The sequence below is a fragment of the Poecile atricapillus genome, chromosome 1 (genome assembly GCF_030490865.1).
Source record: "Poecile atricapillus isolate bPoeAtr1 chromosome 1, bPoeAtr1.hap1, whole genome shotgun sequence".
In the NCBI taxonomy this organism is placed as follows: domain Eukaryota; kingdom Metazoa; phylum Chordata; class Aves; order Passeriformes; family Paridae; genus Poecile; species Poecile atricapillus.
Window position 1 is genome coordinate 20540539 of NC_081249.1, and position 26963 is coordinate 20567501.

The 26963-nt window shown below is 44.0% G+C and overlaps 1 protein-coding gene across 2 annotated transcripts in view; it reads right to left on the minus strand.

Moving 5' to 3' along the window:
• Positions 1-8868, minus strand: part of TBL1X (transducin beta like 1 X-linked) — a 190823-nt gene extending 181955 nt beyond the window's left edge. For both annotated transcript variants that reach the window (XM_058845907.1, XM_058845891.1), the window contains exon 1: positions 8496-8868. The gene's annotated coding sequence lies outside the window, so the exon portion shown is untranslated. The remainder of the gene's footprint in view (positions 1-8495) is intronic.
• Between the last annotated feature and the right edge of the window lie 18095 nt (positions 8869-26963).

Here is a 26963-nt window from a genome sequence, read left to right on the forward strand (position 1 = left end):
AAAAACCCAAACAGAAAAACAGTTGTCCACTTGATGGTCAGCAGGTTAAAACCAGTGAATCCCAGCTTTCGAGGTAGCCTACTCCTACTCCTACTCTTCCTCTTCCTTGTAAAGTTCCCATAAGGGCTTAATCTACATTCACTTTTTACCTAACCTCTATCCAGCACTATCAGACTAGGTAGTAAAGACAGGATGGTAGGCTCCCAGGAAAGTAATTTTCATTCATCAGCAGTGAGGAAAACCATTATGTTAATGCTTTAGTAAATTTGAACTGTATGTAATAAATAGGTTCTTTCCTTCCACTCAAATATTGCATCTTGGGCCACCCTTTCAGCTTCAGAGTTTTTTTCTTCCAGGCACATCAAATCCTGTGAGAATGAAGCTGGACAAATTTTATGATATACTGTCATGCACTAATTTTAAACTAATTGGCTCATTTAAATTAACTTATTATGTAAGACCTTTACTGATACTAGCAGGAGTATCAGAGCTGAGTGTTTGGGTTTTTTTAGTACAAAACCAGATTCCTCCAAATACAAATTAGCATTGTTATGGAGTTGCAACACTGGCAACCCAAACAAAGCCAGTAGTAGTCAAAATGAAAATAAAGGAACCTTGAATTGTTTTCACAGAATGATATAAAATCTGTCTTGTGAACACCATGTAATGTTACTAAAAATGTACTTGCTTCTGCTCCTTATATTCATTTTTTGAGAACTGGCATAGGAAGGAAGATGTTTCCCTCATTAGAATAATCCTTAGGCATGCCTTTTATCTGTGCCTCCCAGCTTACAGTATTTTAGTTTAAAAGTCAACAACTGAAAAAGGAAACCATAAAAAGTACAGACACTCTTACATTAAAAAAAAGACAAAACTAAAGCCAAAAAGTACAAGAAAAAAACCAAAACAAACCAAAAAGTAGAAACAAAACCAAAGCAGAAAGTTCAGATGCAAGGAGAGATACTTGAGTCCACATATTTAGCAGCATTACCAGTACCTTCTGTAATATTTAGAAAATATTTCATATGTTTCAACCAATTCTATATTCAAATTTTTAGAAGTGAAACTCTTGCGTGCATGTAAAATAGGCATGAAAAGAGTTAAGTTTGTTTTGTAACTGTAAAAAGCAACAGTAAAAACAAAATATCCTTGGAAACTAAACCCCACAATATGAACCCACACTGTCTGTGCTTGGATTCCCAGTCCTAACTCATCTGCAAAGCTCAACGGTATCTGTGGAGAACGCTATGGTGTAGGGGAATTTTACCTCAATCTCTCTGTCAAGATCAGGATTTAAATTTCACTTCTAAGAGCAACCAAAAACAAAAAAGAAGAGAAAAAAAAATTTAAAAAATGAAGATAACATAACTCTGATGTTTGAATGCATGTCCCAGCCCAGCTGTCACCTCCTGGTCTCACCAGGCTCAGTCAGATGTACAAGCACAGCATGCGTTCCTGGCCTTGCCACATCTCAAGCACGTAATTAAAGGGTGCTGCACCTCTGTCTTCTCCCAGAACCTGACATCCAGCCTGGCCCAGCCCATAGTCATTTCACTGGCTCTGCAACACCTCAGGTGCTGCTGACCTGAGCACATCCTAGTTCAGGGTGTGAGAGTCAGGCCACTGGCACTGCTCTCCAACGTCAGGGTTACATTGTTTTTTAATCCTAAACTACTTTTTGGACTACCTTAAGGCTATCCCTGTACGTATATATACAGGCATATGCATGCATTCGCACACAACATTTAGTGTAGTTCATTTTAAACAATTAATATTTGTGAAACTGATTCCTGTTCTACAATCCCAGCTGAAACTATGGGGTAACACAAGTCTTAATACTAATGGGTCTCTGGACACACGCGTATCCTCTGCCAGCAGCAACCACACTAAGCTCATTGGTACAGTGAACAAGCAACTTGTAGCTGCTAAATGACACTGAAACTATCGTGTTGTTATAACAATTCCTCATTCTGTTACAAACACACATGAGTTGACAAAAAAAAAAAAATCCATATTTTTACTTTAGAAAAATCTCATGTATTTATTAACTGCACGCTGTGAAGGTCAATTCTTTTGGAAGAACATCTTTCCAATTATTTTGCTGTAGGCTATGGGTTTTGTTCAAATTAGCACAAACTCAGCAGTGGATACTTCTAAGTATGAAACACAACAACATTGTATACATGTTAATAACAACAATGGAACTGCTCCCTTTCAGCAGGGCCTCTGTAATATGACTATTTGATTTGGAAATATAAATCATAAAGAGTTGGCTTCACTCTTGAACAAGAGAATATTCTGCAGAGTCTCCATTCAATGGCAGAGGATTAATGAAGAGCTGATGGTGCTACACAGCAAAATACAGCAGAAGCCAAAGTTTGTCACTGTACATCCAGTGCAGTTTGCTGCCTTCAAAAAGGAGTACAGCAAATGCATTATGCTGCAGAATGACAAAAGGAATCTATCCACCAAAGTAAAATCCTCTTTGTTTTCTTGAAGACAATGTCAAAGCATATTTTCCAAGTAATTTAAATGTCTAAGGGAAAAATGTTGTTTTTTGCTCTATCGGTAATTTCTTGGAGGTATGGGAAAGTTGTGTTTCAATAGGAAAAAACCCCATAAAACCATAATTAACGTTACTACATTTTTTCATTAAAAAAAATTGTGATTTCATATATCAGAATGCATGCTAACACCTCTACACAGTGGTAAGAGGTTAAACTGTAACTAAGAATTAACAGCTTAAATGAAACTTAGGTCACTAAATGCAATCACACTTCGAATGGCACTGGAGTGACATACAAAGCAACTGTTACATACTAATGGAGAACACTGGTCTTTAAAAAGCTTTGTTTCACCTTCCAAAAGCAAAGGGTCAATAAAACTCACTACTTAATTAGATGAGAGTATTTTGATGAGCATAAATAGAGAATTATTAGTACTACTCATCTGCTCAGAAACAGGCCATAAGTCATGTCATCTAAGCATCAAGGCACTGCTCATCCACATGTTCAGTGTGCTGTGTAACTTCGCCTAGCAAATGACTACGGTTCAACACCCAAGCCAAAACGTAGTTATGCAATGCACTTAGCTAAAATATTAAAATAATTGTTTCTTCATATTACAGTACTATCATCATAATTTTGTACTGGATGACCACCACAGGGTTCTTGGCAGAAATTTCCATTGTAGCTTCACACAAAATTATGACTTTTTATAAGCACTCCTCCAGTTTAAACAGGACACATATTAATTGTTCATACTAACAACAGAGGCCATCAAGAAATGGGTTAAACATCACAATGCCCCTTTAACTGCATAAAGTGGGTAGGATTATAAAGATGGAAGCCTCATCATCAGATGCACCCAATGTCAAGATGCAGTCATGATCATAACCTGAAGTATAGCAAGGAACTGGTGGCTGGGACCCCAACAGAAGATTACAGGAGCAATATATTCTTCTCTTTTCAAACAACAAATGAAGAAATGCAATAACTATTGCTACAGGCCAGTATATTTAGTATCAGTTATAATAAATACAAATATGCATAGGAAAAGCAGTTCAAGAAAAGCAGCATAAAAGGCTTGTGCACCTTTACCTTCAAAAACTGTCACATACCCATTGTGGAGTTAAACTTGCTTTCAGTCAAGTTAGCAGAAGCAAATTTACATTTCTACAGAACCTGAACATGAGTAACTATAGTTTATAAATCTCTGCCTAGGACAAAATCTCTACACATGAAGATAGCTGGTAAGAAACTGATGTTTTCTTAATGAATACCCTTCTCTGACTCCTAATTTTTACACAGCCCTAACTCTGGGGGACTTCCTATGACTGTAAAACAAAACACTATTGGTCATCCTCAAACTAAATTTCATTACATTATTAATCAGAGTGCAACAACAACAAAAACTCAAACAAAAAAACAAACAAAAAAAACCTTAAAAATATTCCCTTGTATACTGAAGAAAAATAACCTAAACCCTGTTTTTCACCTTTGTATGCTTGTTTCAGTATCATTAAAATGACAGATTTTGTATTGACAGGAAGGCTGCTACTCCTATGTACAGCCGTAGTTCCAATGTTTTTGTTTAATTTCAACCAACTTGTCCAAGTAGGCCATTTGGTAGAAACCTATAAATGGCACCCAGGGGGTCTGGGTTCTTGCTGTAAAGAGGTCAGCTATTTCCTCCTAACTAAAAATAGGCAAGATGAGGGAGGGGAAGAGGGAGTGGAGTTTTAATTTAGCAGCTGAAAAAAAGAGTTTACAAAATTACTTCCATCTTGCCTCATAATGAAGAGTATGAAAAAAATAAGCTGTCCCAAGAGTTCCAAAACCTGGATAACTTTATAGGCAGGCTGGTATACATAATCTAAAATACTAGGAATTGAAAGAGCAATAGTAAAGCAAATCCAGGATATGGATCACGTTATGACGCCCACCCCTCTTTGGGCAGACAGATTTACCAACAGCAGTGCCGCCAGGTGTTAACAACTCCCCTCCCTCCTACCAGCTGAGATCACACCGTGGTCCTGCAGATAAGGCACTACAATCAGCTGCTGTTACCAAGTCAGTTTTTTCCAGCATTTACCCTCCTGGATTTTTGTCCCCCTCACCTACATTAAAACCTGTTTAGGGCGAGAACCACCGTCTACAACATTCCCCAAATGGCCCTGATTTGCATGGGAGACCCTTGGCACTATTAAATACAAACAGCATCAGTTTAATACAACACAAAATCCAACTCTGGGCTCTTAGCAGCAGCAAAGAGCAAGGGAGAGTGGCACTGAGGTATGCACCGACCCCGCTACCTGTGGCAAACACCCAACAGCCTAAACCTAAAACCTGGTATGGCTTTTCCAGCCTCATCTTCAGTGAACCAAACTGAGCACATCGCTAAATCTTAAGCGTATGACACTGCTGACTTCTTTCAGCTACTGAGAAATAAGATCCCATCCACACTGAGAGACATTCTTCTCTACTCCTTCCAAGCAAAGGGATGACAGGCCTTTAACAGCTGCTGCTGACAGAGGGGGACTCTCCATTCAGGAAGCCATGGCACATTAGATGTATCAAGTGGACCACATCTACTTCTGGTCCCTGTCCTAACAAAAACGAGAAAAGCCCATCCAACAATCAATGACAGGACCAGAAGAGCATGAAACTGAATCAGGGGAGGTTCAGGTTAGGAAGGACCCAGGCAAAGGTTTTTCACCTCAAGCGTGTCTGGGCACTGGAACAGGCTCCCCAGTAAAGAGATGACAGCACCAAGCCTGAGAGAGTTCAAAACGTGATGGGATTCTTGGGGCTGTCCTGCAGAGGGCCAGGAGCTGGACTCAGTCCTGGTAGGTCCCTTCTAACTCAGCATATTCTCTGATTTGGTGAAACCTGGGCAAACTGATGGAGCAGAAATCTGACAATTCCAGGTGCCCCTTCCCTAGCAATGATTTAACTTACTTTTGCTCTTTCGATACTTATTGTGGAGAAATCTGCAATCATTAAAAAAAAAATAAATAGCAGTATAACTCACAGCAGTGACATAGCAGAGAACAGTGGAGTCATCTTACTCAATTTGGTGGGGGAAGGGCAGAGGATGTATTCAGATGACAGCTTATCTTCAGAGGGCTTTTTTATGTCCTAAGAGACCTGGACAGTTGTGCAGTTGCCAGTGTTTACATGCATGTGTAATTTTTAATCCTCTTTGCTTCTGGGACATACTTTTTCATCTTAGGGGGAAAAAAAAACCCAACCTTAAAATCATAGAATATACCAAGTTGGAAGGGGCCCACAAGGATCATCAAGTTCAACTCCTGTCCCTGCACAGGACATCCCAAGAATTGCACCATGTGCCTGAGTGCATTGTCTAAATTTTTCTTAAACCCTATCAGGCTTGGTGCTGTGATCTCTTCTCTGGGGAGTCTGTTCCAGTGCCCAACCACACTCCAAGAGGAGAGCCTTTTCTTAACATCCAGCCTAAACCTGCCCAAGCACAGCTCCAGGCCACTTCCTCAGGTTCTGTCACTGGTCACCACAGAGACCAGATCAGTGCCTGCCCCTCTGCTTCTCCTTGTGAGGAAGCTGTAGACTGCAATAAAGTCTCCCCCTAGTCTCCTTTAATCTGAGCCAAGGGACTTCAGCCACTCCTCATATGGCTTTCTCTCAAGGTCCTTCATGGTCCTCCTTTGGAGACTCTTAACAGCTGAATGTCTTTTGTATACTGTGGCACCCAAACCTGCCCACAGCACTCGAGGTGAGGCCATTCCAGCTCAGAGCAGAGCAGGACAATCCCCTCCCTTGCCCGGCTGGCCTTGCTGTGCCTGATGCCCCCCAGGACAGGGTTGGCCCTCCTGGCTGCCAGGGCAGCCTCCTGCTGCCTCATGTTCAACTTGCCATCGACCAGGATCCCCAGGTCCTTTCCTGGCACTGCTTTCCAGCCCCTCATTCCCCAGACTATACACCCAGGGTTGCCCTGCCCCTGGTTATTGCATAGCTCACTGAAGGTGTTAAACACTGAGACAACTACAGCAGCTCTGCTCAAATCTCCACTGTTTTTACCATTATTACATATAGCACAAGAGAGGTTCAACGCATTTTTAATGTGATAGCATCCTCCCCCTCTTGCTTTCCTTTTTCCTCCCACCCCCTCTACAAATCTTCTGTGGGAAAGCTTCCCTGTTTTACTATTGCTGTTGTTGAGATGTTGCAATTATTATCTGTAATTGCTAAAAAAAAAAGCCAAACAAAAAAAAACAACAACGCCAAAACACACACTAGGACAAATCTGGCTCTCTATGCCAACAACATCTGCTATCACAAAATGGATATGTTTAATTTAAAACCTGCCCAATGTCTTTGTACATGACAGAACACTGACTGCAGGACAGGGAGAGGCCTAAACTCAGCATGTGCAGTCACACGGTACACAGGGTATATGATGTTAAACCTTATGCATCCACACAAGTAGTCTTGGTTAGAAGACCACCAATAAATGGGGCAAGGAAGTAAGGTACGACATTATATTTGTCAAGAGTAAAGACCTTGTGTTTATTACCTACAATCAGATCTCCCTCTGGCATAATATGTTTATTTTCATACTATTAGCCTAGAACACTAGTCCCGAAATTTTAATTTTACACTCCATTTTATTTCAAATCTTCAGTCTTTTCAATGGAATATTTTAGGTTTCTGCAACATTATGCTGCAATATTTTCTTTTTTTTGGAGGAGGCGGTGGGCGAGCCCCGCCGAACAGCCCGCCTCCCCTCCCCCACGGCACACATCCACATCCACACTCCAAGGCTCGTGCGTCAGGAAGGGAGAAACGCCGTACGAACCCTCGTGGAGAGCAGCAAAGAGGCATGTTAAGGCAACACATAAAGGGGAGCCTTTATTCCGTCTAAACGCCGACTTTGAGGAATTAATATGCGAGCCGAACTTTTAGGGTGTGGCTTGGTGTTTTTGCCCCTTGTTGCGCTGTGCAGGATGCCTGCCCGAGAACCCGACAACATATCATTAAATAGGTCAAGGGTCATTCGCCTTACATCACACCACACCAATATTCAGCCGCGCACCGAACCCACCTATCAGCCCCCGCCGCCGAGACTGAACGCGCACCACAAAATGGGGACCCTGCCCGGCGCGGTGACAGTACCGGGGGCAGGGCGCCCGCCCGCCCCGGGGCTGGGCTCGCCGGCCCGGGACGCGCAACAGGTCGGCGGCCCCGCAGCTCCGGCCCCGCCGGGCTCCCCGCACCCCGCCCCGCCGGCGGCCGCGGCGCTGCGAGCGGGGCCGGGGGCAGCGCGGCTCCGGGGGGCTGGGCACGGGGCGGGGGGCGAGGAGCGAACTTGTTTACCTACTTGGAAGTAAACTTCGATGTAGGGGAGCGACCGGCCCCTCCGCCCGCTGCTGATTCAAGCCCTGGCGATGAATGGGATCCCCTCCCCCACCCAGGCTCTGCAAACTCCACACTGGAGCGTGAATACCTCGCATTTCTCTCCCCCACCTCCCCGAGCATTTATATATTTCTTAATAAACCCTCCCATACATTAAAATACTGTCTCAGAACTAGAGAGAAACTGCCCCCCCTCCCCTCCCCCACGCTTCGGGGTCGCTCTGCCCGGGGGCAGCTGCAAAACACCCGCCACGGGCACGGCAGCCCCCCACACAAACACACATCACCTCGGCCCAAAGAAAACACCCCCAAAATCCCCAAACAGACCCCAAAGCGTCCGGGTTCAAAAAACTTCGTCATAGCAAGCGGCGGTTAAGCGACCCCCTCCCCCCCGGGCGGGTCAGGCTGCAGAGGGGACGCCGGGGGCAGCGGGCCCCGGGCTGGGCTGGGCTCGGGGGGCTACGCCAGGAAGGACAAGCGTAAGAAAAGGGGGGAATTAAAAAAAAAACCAAAAAAAAACCACACACGAAAAACAAAAAAGACGGGGGGGGAAAGAAACCACAACAGGGTCCCCGGGATGAATAATCCGCCTCGGGAACTCACCTCGCGGCGCAGCGGGCGTTAAAGGCACAGCTCCCGCTCCCGCGGGCGGGGAGAGCCCCAACTTCTGCGGGGGGCGGCGGCGCTGCTGCTGGCGGAGACTTTCCCTCACTTGCCGCGCATGGTGCAACTCCTCTTCCCCCGGGGTCCCGGCCAGCCTGCCAGGAGGCTGCGAATCCCCCCTCGCCGCCGCCGCACACGCCTCCTCCCCCCCCCTCCGCGCGCACGGGCGGCACAAGGAAGTCCCGGAGAGTGGGATGGGGGAAACGGAAAGTTTTGGGGCGGAATGGCGGTGAGGGGGGGCTGGCGGGGCCGGTGCGGACGCGCGGCGGCGGCGGGAGCAGCGCCGAGGGGGAGCCACAGCCGCGCCCGGGGCCGCCGCCACCGGGCGGGAGCGAGGGAGGGGACGGCGGGGGAGGGGGCGCACCGGGAGGGCCGGGGCGGGTGGGGGGCGAACCGGCCGCGCCCTCCCCCACCTGCGTCGGTCCCGCACGCCGGGACGCGCAACTCGAGGAGGCGCCGCCGCCAACGCCCCCGGGGATGCCCTGGGGTGCCGCCGGCCCTCGCCCCGCCTGTGGTTATGTTGTGCTTTGGCACCCCCCCGCAACTGAAACCCGGTGACAAACCAGGCACACACACGGAGGGCAGCCCGGCCCTCCCCTCCCCCGCCCGCCGGGCAGCGCCGCGTTCCCTGCTGCCGGCCGGCGCGCGGTGCCCGCGGCCGCCCTCCGTGCCCCGCACGCTCGGGCCCGCGGCCGGCCCGGGCCCGCTCGGGCGGCTGTGGCCGGTGCTGCCCGCGCAGGGCACCGCGGGGCGCGCTCCGGCGCCCGGGACGCGGCTGCTCGTCCCGCGCAGCGGCGCGGACGAAAGGCCCGGGCGGCGCTGCGGGAGCGCTCCCCGCGCCGCCACCGCTGCCCCGGTCCGGGGCGGGCGGCGGTGCCCAGTTCGCACCCCGGGGCGCGGAGCCGGGCGGGCTGGGAATCGGCACGAACGGGCTTTATTGCATCTCTCTGGCGCGGCACACCCGCGGGCAGCAACGCTGCGACTCTCTAGCCCGCAGCGCACCCGTCCCACGCGTGTCCCCGTGTCGCGTCCGTGTCCCCCCCCCCCACCCCCGGACGGATGATGCAACGCGGCTCCATGTGCTTCCCCTCCCCCGCCCGGCTCCCGTTTTTTTGCGCCTGGCGGGTCACCCGGCGGCTGATTGATTCTCCCTTCGCGCTGCGCCGTCACCCGGCGCTGCAAAGTAAATAACAAGTTGACATCATTACCGCGCTCCGCAGGGCCCCGCGCGCCGCTACCGCACCGCCGCGAGTAGCTGCGCACGCCAATCCGCGCCGCGCCCAGCCCCCGACCCGCCGGGGCCGCTGCCCGCCCGGCCCCGCCCGCCTGCCACCGCAACACCGCCAGGGGCCCGGCAGGTCGCCCGGGGCCGCCAGGATGCTTTCGGAGGCCTTTTTCACCCTTCCCCTCCCCCACCCTTCCCCACCCCCCCCCCGGGCTCATGGCTAATGTCATGCAAATAATAAGATTATCAGGATGTTGCCGGGGTGTCTGCCTCGGTGGGCACATCCCGGTGACAGCCAGACTCGCGGGGCCCCGAAAGTCATATTTATTATTGGAGGGTTTTTTTTGCATATGACCTTTCCACTCTTTTATTCTCCTTTGGTCTTATTTTGACATTAAAGGGAATTTCATGCTCGTTATACATTTAGCCCAAAGCCTACAAATGTGTTGTCACCCAGTATCCTGATGGAAAAATATGACATCACCCAAGTCAGGACAACAAAGATCATTGCAACATACATTCATATATGTGTTGAAAGCAGAACTCTCGAAACACTGGGAAATGTTGCGGGCTGATGTGATTCATTTTCATATTCAGAGCCTCGAGACTGCAGTGCAAGGCCATCTGCGCTCAGACAGACAGGCAGACACGTGTCTCCCTTTCTAAGTAAGCTCCCCTTCGCCTTATTTTTCTCCAAATGCAAAACCTACATTATGTTTTTATTACTCGGCGATGTAAACAAACTAAAAACACCCTCCAGATTCTTAGAGAGATGGGCTAGAATTTTTAGCTCCTGTGCTTTTTTGTTCGCTTGCTTGCTTTTAAAGTGCTATGGGCTTACAAATGAGGTAAACTCATGAGAAAATGGTCCTAAGTCAAGACTTGCAGAGCTTCCAAGGCGCGGACAGCCAGCAAGGAAGCTGAGACTCACTCCTAGTGCGCTGTGGGGAGAGGGACGGAGCTGTCACCGCTGTGTCTGGGCCACCCTGGTCCCTCACGCTGAGGTGGTGGCTCAGCACGGCCGGGAGGCTGCCTGCTGAGGGGGCAGAGCACACCGGGATGCCCGGAGCCGCAGGCTTCGGTGAGCGGCAGCACTGCAGGTCTGGCCTGGCAGCCTTCCCAGCCGTCTGTTGGGCTTTTCACTGCTGAGGAGCCGCACACGCTCATCCTGCGCTGCCGGGCCCTGGACCTACCGCAGTGCTGCGGCCTCCAGCCCACAGAGCCGCCGCGTCCCCGCCGGGCATTCGGACAGCTGGGCCCGGCAGGCCTGGCCACAGGCTCTGCTGAGCGCGCAGGGAGACACAGGGGGCAAGGAAAGCTTGGTGGACAACTGAAGGCATCGTGATGGCAAGGAAATTAAATTGCAACGGCGTGCGGATACAAGGAAGTGACTTTTCCTCTTTCCTAACTGGGCACGGCCGCCGTCGCCTATTTCTGGTGGAGTTGAAGGCAGTCCTGCAGGGAGCGCGACAAGCAGGAGAGGGAGGGCAGGTCTGGAGGGCTGTATCCGCCTGCCCCTCACTTCGGGAGCTGGTGCTGAGGCCAGTCCGGATCCCTGGTTTTGTACAGCTGTGTCCTGGCCACGCCGGGCAGCCGGCAGCCACCCCCGGGGAGATGGGGTTAAATATTGACGTAATCCTTGCCCACAACTTCAAATGAAGGTTATCAAAGAAGGCACTTTTTTCAGGCTATGCTTGGCTAAGAGGAGCTGCAGAGATCCGAGATAAAGACTTGGTTTTTTTCCAGTTAAAATAAAAAAAAAAAAAAAATTAAAAAATCCCCAACTATATAGTGGCAGTAGAGTGAAAAGTAGAAGAGTGAATCACTACTCTAGCCATTGCAATCATTTTGGCCTTTGTGTAAGAGAAGACTCCAAAGTGACCATATATAAAAGAAATCACCATTTTTTTAGGAGCCTTATTTTTTCAGTTTCATTGTGTGATGCTGTGATGGTGATCAGCAGCAGTGCCACAGCCCTGCAGCTCCAAATGACGGAGCCAGAGCTGAGGTTTCTTACCCTCATTAAAATGGAAACCCTAACCTGAAGCAATCAAACTCAAGGGCCAGCAGGGTTGGCTTACTGGGGAGATAATGTGATCATAAGGCAAAATATTTTGTGTTTTACGAGATGAAACTCATTGTTATTTTTCTAGTGCTTCATCATCTTGTATTGTGTTGGTAACTGTTTCTATGTTTTCCCCTCACCCCATGTTTTCCATTCTCTAAATAAAAATAAGTTCTCTTGAAAAAGTGAATAATTAAAAAATAAATAATTGCTTCTTCTTTTACATTACTTTGGTTAAATAATTCTTCCCACAAAAAAAAAAAAAAACCCAACAAAAATGCCTGTAGTGCAGATTATTTATTTGTTTTGTGGACTGAAAAGAGTATCTGCTAATTAAGTTTTTAAGACAAATTCATATGCAAACTTTTGATACAATAGTGAAAACTGAACTTGAATATGTATCCTCACACTGCTGGGATGGCACTATGCCATTGTCACATTGCTGTACGTAGATATTCTATACATGGAAATGTGACATAGTAGGCCCTTGCTGTCACACTTACAAGTAAGTTAAATCCCTAGCTTTCCTTTTATGAGGTGTCCTGCCAAACTATTCATGTTGGGAAAGTATAGACTTTTAGTGTGTTATTATTACTATTTAGCACTTCTGTAAGAGCAAGTTACATTTTGTGAGCATCTTTACAATATTTGATATTCTTCAGGTAAACGTTCTGATGGAGTCACTCATGAGCAACTGCTTTGCAGCACCAAAACCATTTTCTCATTTAACTGCTTGTTAATACCAAGAGTTTCAATTTTAGAAGGAAATTCTGATTGACTAAGAAATTTGCAGGAATTGAGACCATCAATGTTTTTTTTTTCCTTCACATATTACTTTATTGATATCTTTGGATTAGACTGAAAGATTTTGCTTAATTCATGACCACCTGTGCAAGTAGACCTCTTGAGTAAAATTATAGTAGCAGAAATAAAAAGGTAAAGTGGAAGACCTTGTTTCAAAGTTTCTGGAAGACAAAAGTGTCAAATTTTTTTTTGATTTTGCAAGGGAAACATGATCTGGTCCTTTTTCTCTCTATAGTTTGATTCATGTGGCCTGTAATACCTGCACTTTCTAGCAATCATTTTCCACCTTTTTGAGATGTGAAGATTTAGATTCCTTGGGATTTAACAGGAATTCAATCTAGTCTAATAACCTCTGATAAGAATTTTGATCCTGTTACTCTGTTGCAGAAGTTGCAAAGAGAGATGCACTATTCATACTTCTTTCCCCATGCCATTATACAACCAATGCACATCTGCTGCTCAGGGACACTGTGTATTAGGTAGACATCACACTAAATGTGTTTTTGCTTTTTTCTATAAGATCATGGATTGGTGATTCTTCCAAAAATCTACATAAGTCAGGGCAACACTCCTATCTAGTGTATGGAAGATATTCTTTAGTATGTTGAACACGTACTTGTTGTTACTTAAGGTAAAATAAATCAGAAACTTTGATGTATGTTATCTCCACTCTTCTGATCTGTTTAGTGGGCTGACACGAAGGGCTGAGCTAGCAGTATGGGTCCCTTAGGATCCTAAGATGGAACAGAGATTTTTTTATGTTGCTCTAATTTACTCTTAGAGACAGTTTGGCCTCCTGCCAGTCTGGAATAGAAAGAAGAGAGGGGTGATCATCTCTTTTCTTGTCTTTCCTCGTCCATGCAGTGTTGCATGTCCCCAGCTGTGCTGAATTAATGTCTGGGACAGTTTATCATTTCAAACCTTTTTTTTTCCTCCCATGAAAGATTTTAGAAGAGAAAGTAGTTCTACCTAGGAGCTGGCTGCAGGAGAGTGAAACACCTAGAGAGTGAACAGGATCAGTTCTCCTGCAGAGAAGCCAGACTTAGCAGGAGGTTGTGCTATGGATGTGAGAGATGCTAACTATGCATCATCACCCCTAGTTGCTCAGGTATTCTGGAAGTGTATGAATCCTGCATGTTGTGAGAGTGCTGTCAGATGTCTCCCCTAGTCCTGTGAGAATTATTTTACCCTCTGAAGCCACAGCAGCAGGAGCAGCCCTGCTCACACATTTCTCAAAGTGGCTAAAGTCAGCTGGGAACCAGGAGTCTACCCTTGGGAAGGCCTCATCTTCCTGAAGAATCCTTGTTAATACTGGTCTGTGGTCTCCAGTGCGGACTTTGGAAGGACAAGCCCCAGGGGAGAGGGAAAGCCCAGTCCCTCTCATGAGGAGTGTGCATGCAAAGGAGCAAACAAACAAGACACAGACATGCCTGTGGGCAGGTGGGCAAGATGAAACAGGGATGGAAGGACCAAGTGTCTGCATTGCACCAACAGCAGCATCCAAGTGCCTCCTGGGGCTGGGGGTGTCCAGCCAGAGGCTGGTCCTGCAGGCTGCCTGACAGGAGCACCTTGGACATCCTTCGAGGTGCACTGGTTGGGTTAGTTTCACCCAAAGAGAAAGCAGTTCTCATGCTCAGAAACCGCTCTGGTCTGTGTCCCAAAGCTCAGTGTGGGAAGAGAGTTGGGAGATTAGTTTCAGAAGTGCACTCCTGTTATTGACTGAGAGTGGTGTAGATGCATGCAGTCTGCAACAGTTCCCTGTTTATATTGACATTGCATTGTATAATATTTTACACTTTAAAAGGTCTCAATTCATTTGGATTACTCAGGATTTAAAGCATGATTCACTGTTGTAAAATGTAAGACATATGGATTGCTTCCTTTGCCAAATGCAAAATTTTTGGTTCAAGAATTCTAAAATAGTTATTCTTTTCACAATCTCTATGGCTACTGAAGCACACAAGGTATGCTGTATCATTTCTAGATGCAAGCTGCCATTTTTGGGGAACAGTAAATAGAGGGGAGAAGTATTCTGAAGAAACTCATATATGTGATGCTAATGCTGGAAGAAAATTAGCTTCGTGTGGTGCCATGGCCCAAAAAGCTGCTGTAATACTGGGTACACAGAAATGGATGTGTCAGGGAGGAGAACAGAGGCTGAACAGTCTCTGCCTGGCACTGGTGTTGTGATGTCTGCTAAAGTAGTCCCATTCAATTATCTGTACTTCAAGAAGGATGATGGAGGAGGTACAGAGAAGAGTCCTGATAATGACAAAAGGATTGGGAAAAAGTTTATTTAACTTATCAATGAAGTAACCCTCTGGAAGAATGACCATGAGGGAAAAGAGCTATCAGAGGACTTTTCAGTCTATCCCACAAACATAGGGAGATCTACAGCTTAAAGTTACAGGGCAAGTAACAGGTTTTTAAGGAAATTAACAACTGAAGCAGCTGGTGGGGATGTCCTTTGACTGGAATCTTAAACCAGGTATGGCTACTGAGCCTCAAAAGGCAGCAAGAAGTCCTAAGGCCCACATCATGATATGATATGCTTAGAGCAAACTATCACAATGGTTCTTTCTAGCAAACCTTCAAGCGCAGACCTCTGAGAAGCCAAAGTGTCATTGGCCAAATATTTACGTATTGGTTATTTGATACAAATTTTCATGAAACATGTTGTTAATACCCTGACAACAAAGAAGTTTTACTTTCATTTGCAATTTGCACCTGTGTTATTTCTACAGGTGTGTGTGAAGTGGACCGTGTTTCTATTTTTAACAGGAATAGCTTTGTATAAAACAAGCACTTTCTCTGAAGTTTTTGGCTTAGGTTTTTTTTTTCATATTCCAAAAGTTTTTCCTACAGCCTTATTTAAGAAGAGAGGAAACCAAGGATAATCTCCAAACCCTTTGCTCTAGCAAGAAACCAAACTATTACACAGGCAATGAATCAAACCTACCTTCCAGTCTTAATTTCTATATGGCTGTAGTTGACCTGGGACAGTTTAGAGCCTCTCTTCATGGGGTCCAGTGCTCTGCATGGGCACAAATGAAAATGCACTCAGGGGAGAAGAGAATTGGTTCATTTTTGATTATTAAATAAAAAATATAGTACTAAGAAATGTTTAAAAGACAATAATATGATATGCAAAATGAAATAACAATTAATATTTAATGATTGAAAATATACTTCTTAATTCCATGCTTTGTCCAGCTATGTTTAAAAATTGTGTTTTTAAACTAAGACACTGAGGTGTGAAATCAATTTTTAGTTTCTGTCTAGTTCCTCTGGAAACCAAAGGTAGGTTTGCCACTACTTCCTTGGGAATATAGTAAGACCTTTAATTTTCAATACCTTATAATTACTGGAAAAACACTGTATGCAGTAAGGATGAATGCACCCCTAATGACTAATGTTCTTTTGTGTGCATGTGTGTGTGGTGATTAGTTTTTTGGTGTTTGGTTTGTTTGTTTGTTTGTTTGAACTGTTGCAGTTCCTAAGTAACACAAAGTGATTTGAAGGGCTAAGCAGTGAGGGAGAAACAGGTTCAATAAATCAGTACAAACCTTCTTTACAACCAAACTATTCTTTTATTCTTTCATTCGACTATTCTGACATCCTTCCTTCCTTCCTTCCTTCCTTCCTTCCTTCCTTCCTTCCTTCCTTCCTTCCTTCCTTCCTTCCTTCCTTCCTTCCTTCCTTCCTTCCTTCCTTCCTTCCTTCCTTCCTTCCTTCCTTCCTTCCTTCCTTCCTTCCTTCCTTCCTTCCTTCCTTCCTTCCTTCCTTCCTTCCTTCCTTCCTTCCTTCCTTCCTTCCTTCCTTCCTTCCTTCCTTCCTTCCTTCCTTCCTTCCTTCCTTCCTTCCTTCCTTCCTTCCTTCCTTCCTTCCTTCCTTCCTTCCTTCCTTCCTTCCTTCCTTCCTTCCTTCCTTCCTTCCTTCCTTCCTTCCTTCCTTCCTTCCTTCCTTCCTTCCTTCCTTCCTTCCTTCCTTCCTTCCTTCCTTCCTTCCTTCCTCCCTCCCTCCCTCCCTCCCTCCCTCCCTCCCTCCCTCCCTCCCTCCCTCCCTCCCTCCCTCCCTCCCTCCCTCCCTTCCTTCTTCTAAATCCTACAGGGCTGAGTTTTTTTCCTCACTGATTTCAGCATTTCCTTTAATTAGAAGCATAGGTTAGGGGAGATAATAGGAATGAGGCAGTTTCTGGGTGTCTCTTGCCCATCTCCCTTGAATATCTTCCTATGTCACTAAGTTTAACTACGCATTTTGAGACTTCCAAATTCAGATTTGACAGCTTGAGCTTCAAAGTATAGCTTCCTCTGCATTGTGTCATGGTAAATTTGTGACTGGCAATAATTCACAGGCTGCAGTTGCTTGTGATTTTTCTGTGTAATTTGCTCTGTGTAGGCTGCTGGCCTTTTTTCTTTTTTTTTTTTTTTTTTTCCTTGATTAAGAGGGGAAATATTAAAAGAACATAACTGATTACATTGTTTAATATTTTCTGTACTAGGATCTTTTGTTCTTTTACTTTCAAGACTCTAAATATTTCATTTTCATTAAATTAAAACTTCGCAATGAAGGATGAAAAACTGTGAGCCAACTTCAAATATTTTGAATCATTTACATAAAATTCCTCATTCTCAGCCTAAGCTTTTACTTGTTTTCAGGTGGGTTTTTTAATTTGTTTTTTAATTAAGGCTGCTAGCCATCTAGTGCTATCAAACTTATCTAAAATAAATCTCTAACTCTGTCAACCATGAATGACTGGACAAAACAACTGAGATATGCAAGGTGAGCCCAAAATTTTCATAAATATAAAAAAAGTGGGTCTGAAAGTACACTTGGGTATAGTTATATTATTATAGTTAATTTATAGTTATTAAATTTACTATGTTTCTTCTTTTTTTAAGAAAAACTTTGAATTGAATATAAACATTAATACATTACCAAAAGTTAAATGTTTTTGAAAGAAAGGTTATATGGAAAACCAACATTTTCACAAGACTTCTAATATGCTTATCTTATGTAATGCTATTTGCAATTTCTTTTTCAATTAGTTTTTCAGTCAAGTTTTCCATGTCTGTATGTTAATGAATTTAGATCAATTCCTCTGTGGTAAGAGTAGAAGCAGTACCTTTACATATTTACCGTAGCATATTTGTACATTTGTTCACTTGCTTCCCTGCTGGAACACAAAGGTGCAAAATACTGAAATTATCCTGAGGCAAAAATATCCAAACCAATATGCAAAAGATTTTTGCAACACAGGGATCCCATCAGGTTAAAAAGATACCACCTAAAATGGTGTCTAATTTCAGCACTGTTTACAGAATCAGCTTCAAGATTAGGTGAGAGAGCCTGTAATTTTTCAAGCTGATTGCTCTGTAAATTTCCAGATAGAGAATACACAGGCTTGGAGGCTTTTTTCAGTCTTTTGGACTCTCAGTTCTACAAATTCTAGTCCCTCCAGATGAACTTGGACTTACTTGGGAGTAAGAGCAGCTGTAAGATTTTCAGATACCTCAGAATTTCCGTAACAGTCTATGTTTACACTCATCAGTGTTTATGTTTACTTTTGTAAGAGTAATGAGTAGTCCAGCTAGAAAGGTTTATCTGCAAGCCAGAGCCACGTGAGCATTTGCAACTGGAGTGTGGTCACTGAAAAGAATACAATTAATTTTACCTCTTCCATTTGCCCAGTGCCAGGAGAAGCTAGCCAGCTTGTGTTCTGTAAGGATGGGCTTCCTGATGGCTTGCAAAGGCCAATTGCCTGAGTCTTTTTGGAGGGGTGACTGTTAACTTTGGTGTTATCTTCTCTTACTAAGTCTACAAATTGCTGTAAACCGACAAAGCAATCATCAGATTTATCAGCCAAAACAAACCCATGAAATCACTTATTTTTCAGTAGTGTGTGAGGGCTCACAGCCATAAGTGCATTTTTATCTGTATGTATTTGCACAAGAAACACACAGACACAAGATACAAACATGCTTCATTTAAAGCCACATGCCTTGGACCTCACATGTTAGCCTTTACCCTCACAAAGACCCCACTGTGTTCATCAGGACCAAGGTGCCAGCAGTCCTTTGCTGTATCCTGTCAGTTCAAAGAGAATGGCTGTGTTGTTCCAGATGCATTGCAAGATGTCTTTGTTTGGTGCAAAATAGGATCCTTATTAACACCTATCCAGTTTTGGCCATGTACTCTTCTCAGCAGTAATCAGAACTCAAAGCTTGGGATTAATCTGTGTTCAGTTCCTGATCTACCCAAACCTAGGAGCAGAGCAACAATGTTTTCTTGATGCTTTTCCTTCTTTTTGAGAGTAGCAAATGAGTTTTATCTTGAGGTTTCTGGTTTTTTTTTGGAAGACATTATAGTGACAGAACTGAGAGAAGCAATTTCCCCTACTTATTTCTAAAATAAAGGCAACTAGCAACAGGACAAAAGGAAATAGCCTTCAGGAGTGCCAGGGGACTTTCAGACTGGACACCAGGAAGAATTTCTTCACAGAAAGGGTTGTCAATCATTGGAATGGGCTACCCAGGGAAGTGGTGGAGTCACTATCTGTGGAGGTACTCAAGAAATGACTGGACATGGTAGTCAGTGCCATGGTCTGGTTGACAAAGTGGTGATCAGTCAAAGGTTGGATTCCATGACTTTGAAGGCTTTTCCCCACCTCTGAATTCTAATGGTTCTATGACTCTGAAACTAAAACCCTGCTCTTCAGGTTCCCACGAGGTCAACCATAGTGTTTGTGACCAGCCATCAAGGGCCTGGGCTCATGCAACAGCACAATGCCCCTCTCTGATACAGTGCTGTGCTACTCATCCCTCAAAGGTATGTCCAAGCAAAGGTGAACAAGGGGCTTGCCTACAACTAACTAGAATGGGGAAGTAAAATGGTTACAGGTTTAGTTCTCTTATTAAGTATAATTTTAAATAAAACTTTTGTGGTGTAGAGGTAGTTGCAGCAGAATGCGTTCCCTTAAACAAGGGATAAAATAAACGGAGTTTGGGTAAGATACAAGAATTTATGACGGTATAAAATAGGTTACAAAATCACGTTTCTAATGAATGTAACTAAAGCAATGTATTTTTCCTAAGATGTATCAATCTGAAGTGGCTTCTGAGAGACAGCAAAGAGAAATGGTAAGCCAGGCTCTCCCCTCCCTTTTCCTCTGCATCATAAATGCTTCAAATTGTAGGAAACATGTCCAGAAGTGCAGTGCAGCAGAGCACTGCTACAGCCAATGGAGCTATTTCCGTTTACAGCAGCCAAGGGGCTTGTCCTTATTTTTTTTCTGCAGAAGAATATGCAAAGCAAATTTCAGATCTTTATTATGAAGCAGTGGACAGGTTTCAGGTTTGATGTTCTGCCTGGAGATGGTCCCAGAGTATGAAAAAATGACTGAGAGAGAAAAGGGCATCTTGTAGGTGACACCTAATTTGATTTTCCACCCTCTAAACTGAATTTAGCACTTTTTTATTTTGCAGTGAATGTAAGCATTTCTTTTGCATGATTGTATTGCTCATCAAATGGGTTGCTAATATTGAATGTTGCTGTCAATGAAAAAAGAGTCCCTTAAAATGCTTAGAATTTTCTCTACAATTAGTACCCCTTTAAAGAGAGTATTTACATGATCCATCAACAGATCAGTTAATTGGTTTCAGTACAATTTACTTGCATTTGGCAGAACAATTTCTTTGCTGAAGTACACCAATGAGTGGGAGATACTGTAGCTAACAAAGTAAAGTAGAAAGGAATGTTTGTCTTCCCCTAGGGTTTGTAAAGAAAGAAAAAAAATCTTCAATTTGGTCAGAAAGACCTCACTTGCCTAACTCACACAAGCTGCCATTCTGTTTTAAACCACAAGCCTTTACAGCTGTGAAAGAGTGTGAGCTTAAAAAGGAAAATAATAAGTCCATTGGGTTCAAAATTCTGTGTATAGTCATTCCCCCAATTTCTGAAATTTTAGCGTTGAGTTCTGGCTTTGTTAAATTAATGGTAAAATCACTACAGGCAGGAATACAATTTTAACCTTAAAGGTGTTTTGTTCTAATTTATGAAAGTTAGCATATTACAGAATGGATGAGATTTTATTACACACACAGACAAAAAGGCAATAAACAAATACAATTAAATGAACTTACACAAGCAAAACTAGAGCTTCACAAGTGTTTGTCTTCAGAAAAAAACAGGGTTTTTTTCCCCTAAAGTGGTGGGCAGTCACAGGTGAATGTGACATAGGAAAACTTTCCCACTGAGGTCTTTAAAACCAAGGTAACTTACATTTTTGTTTGTATTTATGTTTTACGATTCTTTCTTTCTTTCTTTCTTTCTTTCTTTCTTTCTTCCTTCCTTCCTTCCTTCCTTCCTTCCTTCCTTCCTTCCTTCCTTCCTTCCTTCCTTCCTTCCTTCCTTCCTTCCTTCCTTCCTTCCTTCCTTCCTTCCTTCCTTCCTTCCTTCCTTCCTTCCTTCCTTCCTTCCTTCCTTCCTTCCTTCCTTCCTTCCTTCCTTCCTTCCTTCCTTCCTTCCTTCCTTCCTTCCTTCCTTCCTTCCTTCCTTCCTTCCTTCCTTCCTTCCTTCCTTCCTTCCTTCCTTCCTTCCTTCCTTCCTTCCTTCCTTCCTTCCTTCCTTCCTTCCTTCCTTCCTTCCTTCCTTCCTTCCTTCCTTCCTTCCTTCCTTCCTTCCTTCCTTCCTTCCTTCCTTCCTTCCTTCCTTCCTTCCTTCCTTCCTTCCTTCCTTCCTTCCTTCCTTCCTTCCTTCCTTCCTTCCTTCCTTCCTTCCTTCCTTCCTTCCTTCCTTCCTTCCTTCCTTCCTTCCTTCCTTCCTTCCTTCCTTCCTTCCTTCCCTCCTTCCCTCCTTCCCTCCTTCCCTCCTTCCCTCCTTCCCTCCTTCCTTCCTTCCTTTCTTTCTTTCTTTCTTTGTAAGTCTACTACAACCAGAAAATATTTTATTTCCTTTGTGAGAAGGATGTATAGCTGCTGAATAATTTATATTGTATTCATAAGATAATTCATAAATGTTGGTGCTTCTCCCCTCCCCCAGATCTGAATTATTATATCTGATTAATAATTCATTCATCCTTCTGATCCAGCTGAACTAAGGTGAGAGTATTATCTTACAGAGAAAGTGACAAATGCATAAAACAATGTTTTTCTGACCATAGTTAGAACATGGTCTTGGTCAGGACATTTTAATGGTGAATCACTCAGATGAAAGCAGGGTGTGAGTCCCTAGGCAGTGACTGTGGAAGTGGATGGCATGAGCAAACATTTGGGAACAATTTATAGAAGCACAGACTCAACTCACTCATGTGGATGGGATCTTTTAGTCCTCAGCAAAGATGATTTGGATTTTAGTGGCACTTATGATCTCCTTGCATGAGGAACAGGCAAGGAAATTGAGTTGCTATGGGATAGTGGATAGGAACAGAGTGATGATCCATGTGCCAGCAGGCAGCTGTCGTCCCAGGCCTGGAGGAAGCCCTTGCAGCAGAAGCCATATGGACAGGAGAGAGTTGGATGGGATGGAGCAGGTCCACAGGCACATCCCAGGAGCCCATCCTGTTGGAGGAGAGGATGGGGGCACAGCACTGGTCCAGCTGACTCCCTGCAATGCCTGGTGGGAGAGAGGAGGAAGCATTGTCCCAGCTTTGCACTTGGCCCCGTTCTGCACAAGGGCTGGGACAGATGATCCCCTTTCCACCCAAACTGGTGGGAGTCTGTGATTCCATGTTCACAGGCTGACTCTGCTGGAGCACTGACACAGGGCAAGAACAGCAGCTCCATTCCAACAGGATATCCCCAAGAGCCTAATTTCTGGGACTCTTATGTGATGGGAAAGTGTTTTACTTTGCCTTAAGAGTCTGCCAAAAGGCAAAACCATCCTACACATGCCATAGGAAAAGGTAAGAGTTCACCACTTCCAACAACAATAAAAAAGGAGAATGTTTCTTTAGAAATCTAAGCATGATTTTAATGGCCTTATATTAATCAGCCAGGATTGAATATGATGGCCAAATTATAAACAGAGCTGAAAGGAGCAGCATACAAAAACACAGTTGTGTTTGCATTATAAATTTTGTATAAATAGAAAGAAAAATAACCCCTGAAATTGTTCAGGCTCAAATTCCAGTTGCTCCGTTAATATGAAACCTGTTCTTTCCCTTGTTATTTTTCATTCCTGAGCCTATGAAACCTTGGTTGGGACCAGCCACCTCTCCCAGTGCCAGCTCCCCCCTCTCCAGCCATTGCAGCACTAGAGCTGCTCTCTTGGTCTGCAGGAGAGAGATCAAGAACAGGTTCAATGTTTCTAATTGCAATCTGTCCCTTCCCATGCTAAAATCTGGTGCGAGATCATTAACAAGTGGTTCCTGTGGAAACTTTTGGGTCCAGCATGACCGGAACTGCCTGGATGAATATGCCATTTGATTAAAGTTTTAAGTGTCCCTTTTCCAGCCTGCCCTCACCTGTGTGCAAACTGCAACAGCTCAGATCCCCTGGTGGCTCGCAGGCAGCTACCATGACTAACAGGAAGACCCTGATGTTGCTGTTCTCTGCAGCCCTTCACACCAGAATAATTTGTAGTCTGCTTGTTACTTGATTAGCCTCTGAAAAAAATTGAAAATATTTTGGTAGCACTGCCACGGCTGCTCTGGACAGCAGGAGCTTGTCTGGAGCTGGGTGGCTCTGGGGGAAGCCCTCAGGGTGCCCTGGTGTTGAGCACCAAGGGGTTTGGCTGTGGCAAGCAGCTGGTACTGGGCTTCTCACTTCTGGGAGAAACCTCTGGGTGCTGACAGCAGCAGATGTTGTGGCTTTTACTTCAGTAAGAACCAGTCAGGATCCAGAGAAGATGATGAAAATGTACTTCAGTTCACAGAAAGCTTTTCTTACTCCTGGAAGGTTTTTTACTCCAACAGGTTGTGAACTAAATGGCCTGGATTGTAAATTTATTTGTCAGCCCCAAGCAGGAATATTCTGACTTGAACTGGACAAGAGGGAAATGTGCTATGCATCCAGTCATAATGAAACAGAGCATCTGTTCTTTGAATTTTGTGTTAAGCCACTCTAAAGGGTACAGTTATACACTGGATTGCTCCTTGTTATTCTTATCACCACTGTCACCCATTCTTGCTGAATTTCTTCATGGTGGGGGCATCAGATCCAATTTTCTAACACACTCAAACATATGGATTCAAGATGTGGGCTGGTCTTACAGAAGGATATTGTGTTTTTACTTTCTCTAAAACTGAATAAGCAATTGTCACAATCCAAGCTATTGTGCTGAATTAAGAGAGAAAAAAGGCCATAAAATGGAAGACTGTGTATGGGTGGCAAAACTGGGTGCTACATAAATGAGCAGAGCTAGAATATGCTTATTAAGTAGGCATCAGAGGATTAGAGGAAAATATTTCAGTTTACATTCAAGAGTATTATGGGATTGTTTATAGGGCCCAAAAGAACTTCCCAAGCATTAACACATGCAGTATGAGACACAGAGGTGGTAGAATCTGTATAAAGGCGAACAGACACGTAAAACCAGAATAACTTGTTAGCATTTACATTGTTGCTGCCTTCAGGCTATGACAACTATTTCACCCATCTTTTAGAAATTCATTCAGCATTTTTTTTTCAGAGGGCTGGATTAAAAGGCAACATTTTTTTAAGGCCAGGGAACAAAGTCAGTGATAAATCGAGTTAATCTTATGCTATTCTTTCAGAATAATGAGAGGCAGATGCGAGAACCCTACAGAAAAAAAGGTGTCGTTATTAATAATGCATTATGAAAGGAGGAGGTGAAAGTTTGGTTTATGTTCTTTTTCCTTGTCTTTAAGTGTAAATATCAGATGGCATATTTACCTCTGGATCTGTACATTTGTGTCATAGTGACAATTCACCTCTTATCAGCCTTTCTTAGTGACTCCTCAGAGTCTCCAGACGTCTGGGCAAAGAAGAGGAAGAAATTATGACAGTAGAAAAATCTATGCAAATAAATCCTCAGTAATGAGAGGGAAGGTGAGTTTCACACTGTTTGATTTTGACTTTTAACTTGATTACTGAAAAATACTCAGGAGAAAATTTATCTCTCTGTCTTTCTTCAGGGTAGAAAAGGTTCAAAGTGAACATGTGAGGTCTCCAATGGCTCCTTGAGCAAAGTTATAAGAAAATTAGCTTTCCTGGTAGCTTAAAGGTAAAAAAAAAAAACCAGAAGAAAATCCCATCTGCTTATACATTTTATCATGCATTTAACCTTCCTCTTAAATTATTGAGAAACATGCCAGTTAAGAGTTTATCTCTTAAAACATTCTTATCTAGATTTTTCAAACAGAGAACTGGATGGGCATTCATCCACCTTTTTATTATTTTCTTCCCCAAATTAGGAAGTGCTATACATTCTCACAAGCCATAACAAAAGGTCCATTTGCTGTGGGGTTTGCTTTCAGCAGAGACACAGACTGTGGTATGTCTCTACTACCCAAAAGATGTCTGTTTAAAAGCAAGGGAACCAGGATGCATTATTGTCCTGCTCTAAAATATAATGTCAAATAAAATTTTTACTATCCTGTACCTCAAGGCTAGCACTGAACTTTACAGAAAGAGGTGACTTCATCCAAGCATTTTAGGATAAAACCAATAAAGATTTATTTATTGAGAGTTTTACCAGCATGAGGGGAAGGGAAGAAAAAACCCCTCTTTTATTGTAGGAAAAACTAAAGAATTGTTCTTGATAGTGGTGAGATCTAGGGTAGATTGGAAGTGGAGGGAAGAAGAAAGATCTGTCACTTGCCTCACCCTGTACACCACTGCCTCTTGAGTCTTATGATCACAGAATTACAGAATCACTTAGGTTGGAAAGGACCTCCAAGATCATCGAGTCCAACCTTTGACTGATCTCCACCTTGTCAACCCAACCACAGCTCTAACTGCCACATCCAGGTGTTTCTGGAACACTTCAAGGGATGGTGGCTCGGCCACCTCTCTGGGCAGTCTGTTTAAATGTTTAACAGCCCTTTCAGTAGAGGAATTCTTCCTGATGTCCAACCTAATGGTGTATCCATTGAATGGATTCTGTAATTTTAATATAAGGCCAGAATTACAACAAGTGCTTGTTGCTATCACTCCCCTGTAGTACATGGAACAGTGCTACTTATAGCACTTGAAATCTTGACCTTTTCAACTCTTACCTTTGTCTGTCTACATGAGTGTTTTTCCCTTTTTACCTGTCTATTGAAACGTAATAACATTAATTTTTTAACAGCACTTAAATTACTGCTTACACTGACAGCCTCTAATAAACCTTGAACACAGATGTATTCATATATAGGATTTATTAAACTTTTAGGGTGTATTAATTTTATCATTAAACCTTAATGGCTAGTAGAACTTAGTCTGTACCTGAAGGGACATGCCTTTGAAATTAAAATCACAAACCTTGCTGCTGGAGTTTTTCCCTTGTGCCACAGCAAGGGTTCTCTTTCCAGTGGATTTAATCTCCCCATACCAAGACATGTTGATGAAAGACGTGTTTTGCTTGAGCAACTCCATCTATATTCAGGTTTTGTTAGCTGTAGCAGCTGAAGAGAAGCTAACAAAATGCTTTCATAGATCAGCTTCTTGCTTCAAACTTATAGCAAAGCCTTCATAAAACTTTTAATCTTCAATAAAAAGAAGATCAAGAAGATATTTGTGATACCTGAGTTTGGTTGCTGTCACGTAAGTCAAGTGAAAAGAAATTACACCTACTCTGGGTGAAACAGTGATTCACATTGTTCACCTTTAAGCTGAAGAGCCTTTAAAAGGAAATTTGGTTCTGCCTCAAAGTGGATGTGTGTGGGAGACTGACATTAACACTTTGCATGGGAGAAACAATTCTCTCAGTCCCTTTTCACAGCTAACTCAACACAAGCAACGTGGGGTTAGCAAAGAGCCACAGGCAGTGGGGCTGCTTATAGCCTACGCTGAAGGAGAAGCTCGATTCAACAAGGGGAATGAAGGGCAGACTACACATGGATCATAGTTTCCCAACCCACTGAAGCCCTTACATTACCTTATATGTGCCATTGTGCTACATTTATTTCTAGATCATCAGCCCAAAGCCTGGATTCCCCACCAGCCTCATTAGCCCTTGGAGCAGACTCTGCTGACGTTGAGGTCCATACCCACACCGCCTCTACTGCCAGGGCAGTCAGTGTAAAAATACATTAAAAGAGCCAGGGAGCAGCACAATTTTAAGCATGTCAGTGTCCCTTTGTTAGCTACATTGCTGAGCCATATTACCCACAACATGAAAGATTTCTGTATTTAACAGGACAGCTGTGTAG